We start from the raw sequence: 15,615 nt of genomic DNA on the forward strand, positions 1-15,615 counted from the left end.
GATTCCACAAATTTTTTGAACTTCATGTTAAAAATCATACTTTCTGTAACCCTCTACACCTGTAACTTTACCTTTTTTTAAGTTTATTTATTCTGAGAGAGAGAAAGAGAGAGAGCATGAGTAGGAAAGGATTAGAGAGAGAGAGAGAGAGAGAGAGGGTGAGAGAGAGAATTCCAAGCAGGCTCCATGCTGTCAGAGCAGAACCCTACACAGAGCTCCATTTCATGAACTATGAGATCACGACCCGAGCCAATATCAAGAGTCGGACACTCAATCAACTGAGTCATCCAAGCCCCACTATATTTTTTATAAAACGGTAATTTATTAAGTATAAAGCCACACATGATTCTCAGAAAGTTGTGATGAAAAGCTAAGATGTACTCATAGCCGAGCATACAAAATATAGGTTACAGTGAAATAGTACTATAAATAATGTTGACTTAAAAACTCAAATGGAGCTGTCAGTGCTCTGGTCTTAAACTGGAAACAGAAAGCAACCCGTGTTCCTAAAGGACCTAAATCCAAAACTACTCCTTATTTTTATTAGTGACTTCTATGATGGGTTAGAGAACACATTTTACAACATTTGCTGATATTGCCAAGTTGTCAGGAGCCACCAGCACTTGAAAGAGTGAAAATATAATATCTAATATACCACTGGACATAGATTAGATGCTCTATAAATACTTTGTGATTGATGCATTAAAATATAGTACAATCTTTGTGGACATTCCTCACAGATCTTATGCCAAAACATTCCACTCTCTTGGGGCCCCCATACTCACCCCCTCCTTCTTCGAAGATAACCTGATGCCCAACTTCATTAAGTTCAAAGTCATCTGATTTTGGCTTCTCTCATTTTCACTTTCTCCACCAAAGGAATTTCCAGATTAACCCACCATTTTTTCTGCGCAAAGCCTCTCTCCTCCTACCATCCCCCACGTCTCCCTCCGTTGTTTTTTCCTAGCCTCCTCCTGCATGTTAAGCTTTTTCTCATCATTCCTTCATTCTCCTCATTGGAAACCTTAAGTGTCCCCTAGATTGAAAACTCATCTTCTTTCCCTCATGTTGCTCCTCTGAGCATCTAAGTGCTTCTCTGGACAATAACCTCCGCCCACACCTCTACGTCCTCCTCCTCATTTATTTGTAATCTCTCTCTCTTGCCTTAGAAGAAGCTGCATGTAAGAAGTCTGGTGTGTCATCTATACCCAGCCCGTGGCACAGCTCCAGTCCCCTGATAGGCGATGACTAATCGCTTAGTGAGGGCGTGCCAGTCAGCACTTTGCAGCTTATCTTCTTCCTAGCCCAAAACTTGCTGAAATTTTCCTTTGCTGTCTTCATTCTGCTGGTTCAGAGCTGTTCATCTCTTGGTCTTTTTTTCTAATATGTTGTAGTTTCTTCCAAAGCTTTCTTCTGTCCTTAGCCCTTTTCCTTCCTTCCCTAAATTCTCTCACTTGGGAATTCTGCTTGGAGAGGGTCCACTATCACTCCAGATCACCTAGCCTCAAGGTCTCAGCCACCTAGGAGCTCTTCCTCTGAGTAGCTTATCTCTTGCCTTTATCTCTTGGTGCTACCCCTTGTGCAGCTTACAAGGTCTTGAAAATTTAACAACTTGCTGTTTCTCTAGCACGTCTTTCTTTTTTCCCTCTAGCGCATCTTGAACTTTGCTACCTCCATGCCTCTGCTTATGCAAGTTCCACTGCCTATGGTGCCTCTTTTGCCCTTTCTCTAATATCCACATTCCTACTCCTGTGTGTCCAGGAAAGCCCAACACCATACAACATTTCATACAATCTTTCCAGTTGTCTTTTTAGCTCTCACTCTATATTATCTGAACCCCCACCCCACAGTATTTATTGCTTTTCCCTATACACAAGTTATATGATTATGTGACATCTTTTCGTATTTCAGCCTGTTCTGGCTCCTGGAAGTGATCCAGGACCATCACATAGATAGAAACAGACTAGGAGATGATACACATGCACAGCATGTTTTGGAGTTATGCCAGACCCACCTACCTCTGCCCCCAGATTCTTGTTCTCCCACCTCCTGCTTTCTAATTCCCTTTTATTTCATCATATATGCTCTTGATACTCCAGTCACTGCTGACCATCCATTTATGCAGTCTAGTTGGACACACGTCTCTACTACCTTTGGATATGATTATATTACATGTCAGGATAATGGAACAAGGATACTCCAAACCCCACCCAGGACTTTCTAACATTCTAGATTCCAATTCAGGGTAGGGTGGCCAGCTGATAAAGAAACTGAAATCCCTTTGAAATCAAGTACCAAATCCTATACATTTTTCTGTGCCCATTGCAGTTAATACTGATCCTTTAAAATAGTGAATAGCTAACAGTAAAATCTTAATCAATGTATTACTTTCTTTGCGCAGTAGATGACTAAAGAGATGGAATCTAGGATAAGGTGTTCTGAAGGGCATAAAAAGAGGAAAATTTATGTGTTTGGTGAGTCATCTGGGAAAACTTCTCTAAAGGGTTCTATACAACTGAGGAATCCGGACACCTAGAAAGTATTGGGAATTTGTACCGTTTAGTGATGAGATGAGAATGTCTGGAGTTAAATCTTGATTCCTAGAGATCTGTAACTTAACCTCTCTGTACTTCCTTCCCTCGATTGTGAAATGAGATTAATAACAGATTACACTGCATCAGGTTGATGGGGAGATTAAATAAGACAGCACCTATAATTAGTATGGAAATTAACATAATCTCTGATATATGTTAAGCACTCAACAAATGTTAATTATTTTCATCAAAGAAAGGAGAGTGTTGAAGCAGGAATAGAGAATCAGAGAAAAAATTTGCCTTCTTCCATAATTTATCCAGCAGTGGACTTATGTTGGGTCTCCTTTATAGCCACAATATGGCCATGGCATTATTTAAAATGGATCAGACACCTAATCAGTTACTGAAGGGATCTTTCCATGCATGTCTCCCATCAACATCCTGGAAGTCTGCTAATTCAGTCAGTGGATGGGAAAAATAAGACGAGTATCAGGAGTCCCAGTTATTTTATGGGTCAGTACTAGAGGAGGCACTCATGGCCTCTACTCACATGCCATTGGCCAGAACTCATCACATGATGGCTGCTAGCCCAAAGAGAGGCTGGAAGATGTAACACAGCTGTGGCCAAAGAAAAAAAGGAAAGAACACAAACATTAGTGAGCACCTGTGGTTTTGGCCATCAGTGTAATTTATTGGTACCATTCCTTAGGAGCTAGGGGACCATTTCCAGAGCATAATCATCACAGGAAGTAGAAAGCTCATGCTCACAACTGTCCCCACATCCTCTGCCATGGCCCCTCCCCCTCTCACTTGCTCACTCAAGGCCACATTGGTTTCAAGTGTACTGGGAATCAAGGAGCATAAAAACATGGTAGGGGAAAACTAGGGGAACTAGTTTTCCACTGAATTAACAGATGATTACAGAATGCCCTTTGCATATATGCACTGGGATAAGAAATACAAAGAAAAATAGCCAGATCCACCTAAAGCAAAATCTTCTGACCACAAAACTGAGTTGTCCTGAGTACCAAGTGTTCTGAAGATTGAGGTGAAAAATGAATATGTTTTTCTCACTATATATATGTGTGTGTGTGTGTGTGTGTGTGTGTGTGTATACATAGATATGTATATATATATGTGTGTACATACATATATATGTATATACACATACAAGCTTTTTTTTTTTTTTTTAGAAAGAGAAAGTGAGTGGAGAAGAGGGGCAGAGGGAGTGAGAGAGAGATTCCATGCTCAGCATGGAGCCAGATTTGGGGCTGTATCCCACAACCCTGGAATCATGACCTGGGTTGAAATCAAGAGTCGGAGGGTCAACCGACTGAGCCACCCAGGTACCCCTCTCACTCAATATTCTCAAAGAGAGGTTCCCCTAAATAGTCTTGAGCTATTTTCTGCCTTTGTTGCTTAACATTTTTAGAGCTATTATTTTGTGCCAAAGTGACAAAAAATATTTAAGAATAATGTAAACTATAAAATCATATCTTAATGTCCATATAGTCAAAGTTAAATATCAAATTCACATTTATGACCACTTGGTTTGCTTTTGGAATCATGACATCAAGGAAAACATTCATTTCAAGTAGTATTATTTCATTGCAGAATAATAAGCATAAATAGCACTTATTGTCCAGACACTGTTTTAAGTATTATACATATATTGCCACACTTAATATTACCCTGTGAGGTATATTTTACTATCTTCATTTTAGTTTTAAAAAAATGTTTATTTATTTATTTTGAGAGAGAGACAGAGACAGAGAGAGAAAGAGAGAATTCCCAAGCAGGCTCCATGCTCAGCACAGAGCTCCATGTGGGGCTCAATCTCAAGAACCAGAATATCACAACCTGAGCCAAATCAAAAGTCAGGTACTTAACCAGCTGAGCCACCCAGCCACCCCTTATCTCCATTTTAAAGATGAAATCGTCCCTCAGAGATGCTAAGTACTTTGCCCAAGATCACGCAGCTAACAATAGGCACAGTAGTTACTCAATCCCAGACAGTGTCTGTGCTCTTAAATTCAAATATTAGCTCTCTCCTTCACTCCCATCAAGATTTGAAATTAATTAAGCACAACAGAGAAGTTTTGATTCAATGGAGATACTATACACATTTCCTTTTACTTTTTAAAAAAGTATCCTACAACATATTATTTGAGCATGCATAAAATGTAGTAGGTAAAATATTCAGATAAAAATAAACCACGAAGTCTGTTTGGGCTAAATAAATGTTTGTGTCCTCCAAATTGGACACTCTATGAAAAATATACGTAGATTCTTACTTTATTCTTGGTAAACAAATTAACATCTGTTATCCCAACTAGGCAAGTTTAGCCAGCCATGACGCTTCTGGTAAATATGTTCTGGAAGGTTTTTAAAATATATTTATTTTGGAGGCTTCAGAAAAGTAGAGTCAGCAGCTGGTAGCACCTAGCAAGGTTATTCTCCTCCTCTCTTCACTCCCATAAAAGAATTCTCTTTCAAAGAATCATATAGATGAATATGAAATGTTAAAATACGGAAGAGTCACAAGAGTGAAGGGTTGCAGCTCTATAAGTAGTAAGATCACCTGCATGAGATTTGGTTTTCCCAAAATTAATTTGAACAATTCCATTATTTATTTTACCCAGTACTAGACAAGGTCATTGGGAGATATATCCCAAATTCTCCACAAAAGTCCCTGGACTAAGAGCATAAGGCAGTTGTATCATGAGACAGCAAAGGGCCTGCTATGTCTCTGATGAAGTTTTTCTTCAGTTGGGTTAGATATATGTGGTATCATGGTCAAGAAGCACTAGAACCCATGGGGTGCCTGGGTGGCTCAGTCAGTTGATTGTCCGACTTCGGTTCAGGTCATGATCTCATGGTTTATGGTTTCAAGCACCACGTTGGGCTGTGCTGACAGTTCAGAGCCTGGAGCCTGCTTTGGATTCTGTTTCCCTCTCTCTCTTCTGCTCACCAACTCTGTCTCTCCCTGTCTCTCAAAGATAAACATTACAAAAAAATTTTTTAAACAAAAAAAAAAGAAGCACTAGAACCCAAGCTGCATGAGAACGGGGGCCATGCTTTCTTTGGGAAGGAACACAGGAAACACAAGGGGCACCAGGAAACTCTTGGGGATGATGGTTAACTACCTTTAAAAAAGGACTTCAACCACCTCCACTTTGACCTCAGTCTGTGCTTTCTGATTAAGTTCTTCTTTCCAGCTTGTCTCTTACCTCAGGCAACAAAGCATCCCATAATGGCAACCAAAACCACCCCATCAAGCCCTGATGCCAGCAAGACTGAAACTAAGACAATGATCAACCCAACCTTTCTGCCCACCTTCATGTACCCACCAACATTGATTCTACATTTCCCTCATATGAACTTAGAACTATTTTCAGCACTTTGAATACAATCTTTGAGACACTGTCATCTCAGTGTTGGCCTCACTGAAATCAGTTCCCTTTGTTTCACTAGCACTAGTCTCTGTGCCTTGAGATTTTGTCAGCAGCAAGTGGCCAAATTGGTCTGTGTGGGATCCCTGGACCTCAGGTGCGATTGATCTTTGTGCCCTGGGTACATCTTGATTGTAGATATTGTTTCCTGTTGTATGCATGTATCAAAACTTGTCAAAGCATATCCTTTAGACATAGGTAATTTGTGGTATGTCATTTTTATGTCAACAAAGGTAGTAAGTTTTTTTTTTTCTTAATGAAGTTGATCTTAGTGACTTCTAAAAGCAGCTTCTGGCAGGAATGATACAGGTTTTTGGCAAATCCTGGAGCTTTTCCCAGGAGGCCTGGGAGGACTCTCCCTACCAAGGCCTGAGGAGAAGAAAAAACCTTTCTTCCACAGATATGTAATGAACACTAGGTATGGTCCCAGGCTTTGAAAATAAAAAGGAAATTTTTCAAAAATAAATAAACATTAAAAAATTTTTAAAAAGGGGCATCTCGGTGGCTCAGTTGGTTAAGCTTCTGACTTCGGCTCAGGTCATGATCTCATGTTTCATGTGTTCAAGCCCCACATCAGGCTCTCTGCTGCTAGCACCAAGCCTGCTTTGGATGCTTTGCTCCCCTCTCTCTGCCCCTCCCCTGCTCTCCCTATTTCTCAAAAATAAATAAATATTTAAAAAATTAAAAAAGAAATAAAAGAAAAAGGAAATTTTAAAAATAAAAGATCATACCTTAGGATCAAGAAACAAAATCCACCAATCTGCAAAATATACAAAACAGATCTAAAGTAGAATAGCAAAAAAAAGAAAAAACAAAAAAGAAAAAAGTGGGCAAAAGTAGAAAGTTAATGCTAAATGAAATTGGGAATCAGAGATGAGTCTTAATATCAGACAAAGTTGAATTTACAGACAAAAGTATTAGATAAAGGGCATTTATTTTCCATCATGACAGTTGAGGAGCTGAGGAACTCAGTGGGTGTGCTCCCCAGGGTAAATAAATAATAATAATAATAATGATAATTTTTTAAATTAAAAATATATATGATGATTTAAAGTTTCTAGAAATGGTAAGGGAATACAGCAAATAAACAAATATCGGTTTAAGAAAATCTAACAAAGGAGGTGCCTGGGTGGCTCAGTTGGTTAAGTATCCAACTCTTGATCTCAACTCAGGTCTTGATCTCAGGGTCATGAGTTTGAGCCCTATTCTGGGCTCCATGCTGGGCACGGTGCCTACTTAAAAAATTAAAAAAAAAAAAAAGAAAATATACTACATTTCATTAAGAACAGTGAGTCTGTGGTATTTGGACTGACCATTCCCTCTTTGCCTTCTAGTTCTGTAGGACAAAGCTTCACTCTAGACTAGTGCAGCCAAAACATAGGGTGCCCTCTATGCCCCTTTCCTACTTCAGGCCTACCTTACTGGGAGGGGCAGGATTTCAATGCTTCTCACCCTACCCCCGGCTACTTGTTGCTAAGACTCAGTTCTGGGAGAGTTTACCAAAGAGGTGGGTGTCCCTGGTCTGCCAGCTCCCATTGGTGGGAAGGAAGTTCCAGGTTCTACCTGGGCACAGCACCTCTGGGAATGCTGAGGTCCCATACTTTGACTTGCACAGCCATGGTTCTGTGCCAGGAGAGGTGGGCTGAGATGGCCTGACACATCTGCTTCTCCCTTTTACCTGGGGTTCAGTTCCAAAAATATACGTGCTGCCGTCCCCATCCTTAGCTCCAGAGTTCCAGATGTGGACTGGGGGACAAAGCAGGCCTTAAAACAGCCCCTTATGTCTTCACAAAGGAACTGACTTCCTTGCAGCAGAGTATAGAGACGTTCAAACCTCAGGGTGCTCTCAAAAACAGTTGGAGGTTGTGCTGAAAGGTAATTGGAAGGAGATTGGTAGATTCACTGGAAATACAAATTCAACCGTGGGAGAGGTAGTTTGCCAGAGAGAACTAGAATCCCTCCTGGGCTCAGAACAAATATAAAACACTAATATTTAGTAACTATCTTTCAAAGGAGCCTAATTTGATGGTATTACTTTGTAGAGCCTAGGACATTGTTGTAAACAATGGAGCGATTGGCCACCAAATCAGTGATTCTTAATAGCTGGGTGTGGTCAATTTAAAGAAACAGCCAAAGAGAACATCACTATGCTCTGAGAGTGACTATAGGCTTACCCACCACAGCCCCCACCCACACCCCACCAACAGGGGCATCATTAGAGGCTTCACACAGTGTGAAGAGACTCCACTATAATTCTCCATCCAGTCACTATACAAGTAAGCAAATAATAATAATAAGCCCTGGAAGTGAGGAGGGTGGGAGTAGAGGTGGGGAGAAGAACCCAGAGTGACTACATTTCCAAAATATTACAAGACATGCAAATAAATAGGAGTGTATGACCCATGAACTGGAAAAAGAGCAAGCAACTGAAAGTACTTTTGGGAGCAACCAGATGTTGAATCTAACAAAGACATCAAAATGGCCACTATAAATATGTTCAAAGAACAAATAGAAACCGTGATTAAACAGGAAAAGAAGGTACAATGACAATGTTGCCTAAAATAGAAAATACCAGTTAAGAAATAGAAATTATTAAAAAAAAAAAAAAGAAGAAGAAGAACCAAATGGAAATTCTAGTTGAAAGGTATAAGAACTGAATCCTGGAGAGTAGATGGTATGCCATTCCTGTCTTTGGTAACTGTGAAAAGGACTTTTCCAGCATTTCCTTGTTCTCCTCTTAAACAAGCAATTTCAATTATGTTTCCATTACTAGTTCTACTATGTGTTCCCCCATCTAAACAATCATTTAAAAAAATATTTGCAAGTAATGCATTAAATTGATTTAGTAGGAAAAAAGATTTGCTTTAATAGCAGTGGGCTTCATGAATCTGACAGAACAATCCTACTGAAAAAAATGTTCTTAAAATAAATGTTTCAGGGAAGGAGCCAAGATGGCAGAGCAGCATGGAAGTTCTCTGCTTCTCTCATCCTTGAAATGCAGCTAGATCAGCACCAAACCATTTTTGCAAACCTTGAAAATTGATCTGAGGATTAACACAACAATCTGCATAACTTGAACCACAGAACTTGGCAGGTGTGTAGCACAGGGAGGTAAACTGGGGAGAGAGAAGCCATGGAGAGTAGGGAGCTGTATTTGTGGAGAGAGGACAGAGAAAGGGGGAGAGTACGGTAAAAGCACTTCCCCTGAAAGTAGCTAGAGAGAAAGAGAAAGAGAGGGAATACCCACAAGTGACTGAACAAGTAAGGGAGAAAGGAGACAAGAGAGGGTTTCAATACTATTAGGACTATATAAACAGGGGAGAGCAGTGTCAGAAATTCTGGACCTCAATACCTGGCAGTGCTCTGGTGGGAAGGGTGAACCCCTAGAAGCAGGCAGTGAGGTCCGAGGGGTCCACAGGTCACACAGGGAAAAGCAGTTCTGCTAAGAGGGCTTTTGTTAGAAGCCATACAGCCTCCCCACAGGCAAAGGTCTCAGCAGACTCGAGAGAACACAATTGCTGGTATTGGAATAAAGATGCCAGGGTGCAGTGAAACCTGGCACCAGGTGTGTGTTGTGGATTACCACAATCCCTAAACCTCTGCTGCTACTTGATCCCATTAATTTTTTCTGGGGCAAGCTGGCACCCAGCCACAATCTCTGGGCCTCTGCAGCAATATGATTGCAGGAACGTTCCTGGGGGCAAGCTGGCACCTGGCCATTGCTAGGGGAGGGTCAGGTCAGAGTGGGTCCAAGCCACAAGGCCCTCAGAAGTGAGGGGTTTGGAAACACAGCCCCATCTGAGATAAAATTTGGGAGGTAAATGGTGCCTGGTAGGCTTGGACATGGACAGTGTAGAGTGAAAAGTGGAGGGAAGCCAGAGACAAAGACAAAGTGCTTGATTGCGGGTCAGTGAGAGCACAGAGTTCTTGTGTCAGAAACTTGGAAAGTGGGTGATGGCATTTTCCCTCTCCCAGGCATGTACATACATGTGCACGTGCACCACACCAATCCACCCCAGTAAGCTAAGCAGCGCCACCTAGTGGAGAATGTAGCCATTACACCAAGCTCCTGTCCAATGGCACCAACCAAGCTCTAGAGGATGACCACAAGTGTCTCCATCTGCTTACTGTATGGACTATAAAGTGCTTCATAGTGTGACTTCTAGGGGAAACTTAATTTAATTTCAATCGGATTTCATTCTGTTCAATGGTACATCTTTTTTTTTTTCTTTTTCTTTTTCTTATTCTTGGATACAAAGAGAGAAAAAATTTATTTTTATTTTCCATTTTTATATAAAATTAAAAAATTTACTATATGTATTTTTTGTAAATGTATTTTAAATCTATTGTTCCCTTTTCATTTCATTTTATTCTTTTTTATTTTATACATTTTAAATTTGTAAGCATTTTCTTACTTTTTTTTCTTTTCTTTTTTCTCCATTTTTTCTCTATTCTATCAAGCTTCTTTCAACAACCAAACCAAAACACACCTAGGATCTGGCTTTCTTTATTTGATTTTTTGTGTTGTTTTAATTTTTAATTTTTATTTGTTATTTTATTAATTCTTTTTCTTCCTCCAAAATGACAAAATGAAGAAATTCACTCCAAAAGAAAGAACAGGAAGAAATAACATCCAGGAACTTAATCAACACAGATATAAGCAAGCTGTCTGAACTAGAATTTAGAATCACGATAATAAGAATACTAGCTGGAATTGAAAAAAAGCATAGAATCCTTTCTACAGAGATAAAAGAAGTAAAATCTAGCCAGGACAAAATTAAAACCACTATGACTGAGATGCAATATTGAATGATACCATAGCGGCAAGGATGGATGAAGCAGAGCAGCGAATCAGATATATAGAAGACAAAGTTATGGAGACAAATGAAGAAGAAAAAAGGAGGGAAACCAAGGCAAAAGAGCACAGTATAAGACTTAAGAAATCAGTGACTCACTAAAAAGGAATAACATCAGAATCATAGAAGTCCTAGAAGAGAAGAGAGAAAAGGGGGTAGACGATTTATGTGAGCAAATCATAGCAGAAAACTTTCCTAACCTGGGGAAAGACATAGACATCAAAATCCAGGATACACAAAAAACTCCCATTAGATTAAACAAAAACCGACCATCAGTAAGGCACATCATAGTCAAATTCACAAAATACTCAGGCAAGGAGAGAACCATGAAAGATTAGAGCAGAAATTAATGCTATCAAAACCAAAACCAAAAACAAAAAACAGTAGAATGGATCAATGAAACCAGGAGTTGGTTCTTTGAAAGAATTAACCAAATTGGTAAACCTCTAGCCAGATTGATCAAAAAGATAAAGGAAAGAAACCAAATAAATAAAATTAATAATGAAAGAGGAGAGATCACAATCAACACAGCATAAATACAAAAAATAATAAGAGAATATTATGAGCAATAATATGCCAATAAATTGGGCAATCTGGAAGAAATGGACAAATTACTAGAAACATATGAACTACTAAAACTGAAATGAGAAGAAATAGAAAATTTGAAAATACCTATAACCAGTAAAGAAATTGAATTAGTAATAAAAAATCTCCCAAAAAACAAGGGTCCAGGGCCAGATAGCTTTCTAGGGAATTCTACCAAATATTTAAAGAAGAGGTAACACCTATTCTTTTGAAGCTGTTACAAAAAGTAGAAATGGAAGGAAAACTTCCAAAGTTATCCTATGAGGCCAGCTTTACCTTGATTCCAAAACAAAGACCCCACCAGAAAAGAGAATTATAAACCAATTTCTCTGATGAACATGGATGCAAAAATTCTCAACAAGATACTAGCCAACCGGATCCAACAAGACATTAAAAGAATTATTCACCATGATCAAGTGGGATTTATACCTGGGATGTTTGATATCTGCAAATCAATGTGATACATCACATCAGTAAAAGAAAGGACAAGAACCACATGATCCTCTCAATAGATACAGAGAAACTATTTGACAAAATACAGCATCCTTTCTTGATATAATCCCTCAAGAAAGTAGGGATAGAAGGATCATACCTCAAGATCATAAAAGCCATATATGAAAGACCCACCGCTTATATCATCCTCAATGGGGAAAAACTGAGTGCTTTCCCTGTAAGATCAGGGGTGTCCACTCTCACCACTGTTATTCAACATAGTATTGGAAGTCCCATCCTTAGCAATCAGACAACGCAAACAAATAAAAGGCATCCAAATCGGTAAGGAAGAAGCCAAACTTTCAGTCTTTGCAGATGACATGATACTCTATATGGAAAACCTAAAAGATTCCACCAAAAACTGCTAGAACTTATCCATGAATTCAGCAAAGTCACAGGATATAAAATCAGTGCACAGAAATTGGTTTCATTTCTACACACCAATAATGAAGCAGCAGAAAGAGAAATCAAGGAATTGATCCCATTTACAATTGCACCAAAAACCATAAAATACCTAAGAATAAACCTAACCAAAGAGGTGAAAAATCTATACACTGAAAACTATAGAAAGCTCATAAAAGAAATTGAAGAGGACACAAAAAACGGAAAAATATTCCATGTTCATGGATTGGAAGAACAAATATTGTTAAAATGTCAATACCACCCAAAGCAATCTACATATTCAATGCAATCCCTCTCAAAATAGCACCAGTATTCTTCACAGAGCTAGAAAAAACAATCCTAAAATTTGTATGGAACCAGAAAAGACCCTGAATAGCAAAAGCAATCTTGAAATAGAAAACCAAAGCTGGAGGCATCACAATCCTGGCCTTCCAAGATGTATTACAAACCTGTAATCATCAAGATAGTATGGTACTGGCACAAAAACAGACACTCAGGTCAGAGAAGTGAACCTGGACCACATTCTTACACCATACACAAAAATAAACTCAAAATGAATGAGAGACCTAAATGTAAGACAGAAAGCCATCAAAATCCTAGAGGGGAAAGCAGACAAAAACCTCTTTGACGTGAGTTGCAGCAACTTCTTACTCAGCATGTCACTGGAGGCAAGGGAAATAAAAGCAAAAATGAACTATTGGGACCTCATCAAGATAAAAAAAAAAAAGCTTCTGTATAGCGAAGGAAACAATCAGCAAAACTAAAAAGCAACCAATGGAATGGGAGAAGATATTTGCAAACGACGTATCAGATAAAGGGTTAGTATCCAAAATCTATAAATAACTTATCAAAACTCAACTCCCAAAAAACAAATAATTCAGTGAAGAAATGGGCAAAAGACATATATAGACACTTTTCCAAAGAAGATATCCAGATGGCTAACAGATACATGAGAAAGGGCTCAACATTACTCATCATCAGGGAAATAGAAATTAAAACCACAATGAGATACCACCTCATACCAGACAGAATGGCTAACATTAACAATTGAGGCAATGACAGATGGTGGTGAGGATGCAGAGAAAAGGAAACTCCTTTGTATGGTGGGAATGCGAACTGGATCAGCCACTCTGGAAAACAGTATGGATGTTCCACAAAAAATTAAAAATAAAACTACACTGTGACCCAGTAATTACACTACTAGGTATTTATCCAAGGGGTACAGGTGTGCTGCTTCAAAGGGGCACATGCACCCCAATGTTTATAGCAGTGCTATTGACAACAGCCAAAGTATGGAAAGAGCCCAAATGTCCATCAACTGATGAATGGATAAAGGAGATGTGGTGTATATATTACTCAGCAATGGAATATTACTCAGCAATCAAAAAGAATGAAATCTTAATATTGCAACAATGTGGATGGAACTAGAGTGTATTGTGCTAAGCAAAATTGGTAAGAGCAAGACAAATATATGAATTCACTCATGTGGAATTTAAAATACAAAACAGATGAACAGAAGGGAAGGGAAGCAAAAATAATATAAAAACAGGGAGAGGGACAAAACATAAGAGATTCATAAATATAGAGAACAAACTGAGGGTTGCTGGAGGGGTTGTGGGTAAGGATAAGGGCTAAATGGGCAAGGGGCATTAAGGAAGACACTTGTTGGGATGAGCGCTGGCTGTTATATGTAGGGGACAAATCACTGGATTCTACTCCTGAGTCATTATTGCAATATATGCTAACTTGGATGTAAATTTAAATAAATAAATAAATAAATAAATAAATAACAAAGGAAATTAATATTCGGTGAATGTATGTATCATCTCAGGCACCTCTCCCTGTGCTTTCTCATTTAATCCTGCTTAAATGAAGAATTTCTCTAGGAATCACTAACTTGGAGGTCAGGAAACTGAAATTTAAAACCAATGAGCAAATAGTGAATGGCCACATGTATGACTCAAAAGCTTATTTCTTCTAAAGCATTTCCTTAAACTCATGAATATTTACACTATCTCTTATACATCTGAAAGTTTCTTTTTTTTTAACTCCAGTATAATTACCATACAGTGTCATATAGTTTCAGGTCCACAATATAGTGATTGAACAATGCTATACATAAGTCAGTGCTCATCACTGTAAGTATACTAACATCTGAAAATGTATAACTCATCCTTCTAGACCCTGTGGAAAGGTTACCTTTCCTATGACATTTTGAATTCTCTGAGGTCAGTGCTATCTTGGCACTTAGGAAAGGTCCCACCGTTACCTGTTTAATCTAATTTTCTTACAGAGGTTATGAGCTCCTGAAAAGAAGGGATGATATCTTATTTGTCTTATTTAATCACAAGACCTAAGAAATTTAGCCCATAGCAAGAACTCAATAAATGTTTGTTAAATGAACAATCAATATATGTAATCCTCCTTTGGGAGATTCCTTTGAGTTATGAGAACCTTAAAAATAAAACTGTTATTTTACCAGCAAAAAATGGGTTTATTTGGGAATAGCAGAACATTACAATTTGGAACATACAACCTACAGCAAAACCATAGGCAAGTCCTGAGTTGCTGTGGTAGTTGGCTTCTTGTAGGAGATGCAATGTACATTTTTCCCTGTTGGGGCCTATCACTGATGATTCTTTCCTATTGAGGATTCTGTTGGGGTCTGTAAATTGACAATTTTTTCTGTGATTGATCTTCAGTGGTATGGCATGAGAGCTCCCCCTTCTGGCTTCCAGACTTCATTTTAAATGAGGTTTCCCTTTACTGATTTTCACAATTAGTAGGCCATGATTTCAAAATGAAAATTGACTAAGGTAAATATGTACGTGGACATTTAATTAATTATATGATGATGATGCTTCTTCCCTATCTGATATCAACTGCTCTGGAGAAATAGCTGCTTTACCCAAGAGCTTGTAGCCCTGACAGTGTTTGACAGGGCAGGACTGTAGGCAGCCTTATGTGAGACTTGGGGTGGCAGAACACAAATTCTGTGGTGGAAACCAACAAAATCAACTAATAGAAACAAACAAACAAACAAAAAGAATGTTTGGAAATATATTTTTTAGCTTTTGGAATCAAAAAAAAGTTCTAGAGAACCAATTATCTAAAATGAACAGTAATCAAAGGGAGCGAGGTGGCTGGGAACACAGCCAAGGCTGCATCATGGGGTTCCTCTTAGGACATCAGTGTTGACCACTAGACAGCTCTCATTGAACTTCCAGCTCTCAGTCCCACAGCTGCCATGACAAAGGGTCTGGGTCTTTCAAAAGCCTGCATGGGAGCATTCCT

At 38.8% G+C, this 15,615-nt stretch overlaps 1 protein-coding gene across 1 annotated transcript in view; it reads right to left on the reverse strand.

Moving 5' to 3' along the window:
* PAK5 (p21 (RAC1) activated kinase 5) overlaps positions 1-9,526 on the reverse strand; it is a 322,934-nt gene extending 313,408 nt beyond the window's left edge. The window contains exon 1 of the mRNA XM_040447684.1: positions 9,339-9,526. The gene's annotated coding sequence lies outside the window, so the exon portion shown is untranslated. The remainder of the gene's footprint in view (positions 1-9,338) is intronic.
* Between the last annotated feature and the right edge of the window lie 6,089 nt (positions 9,527-15,615).

The sequence above is a fragment of the Herpailurus yagouaroundi genome, unplaced genomic scaffold, assembly GCF_014898765.1.
Source record: "Herpailurus yagouaroundi ecotype Mexico unplaced genomic scaffold, PumYag 196, whole genome shotgun sequence".
Classification (NCBI taxonomy): domain Eukaryota; kingdom Metazoa; phylum Chordata; class Mammalia; order Carnivora; family Felidae; genus Herpailurus; species Herpailurus yagouaroundi.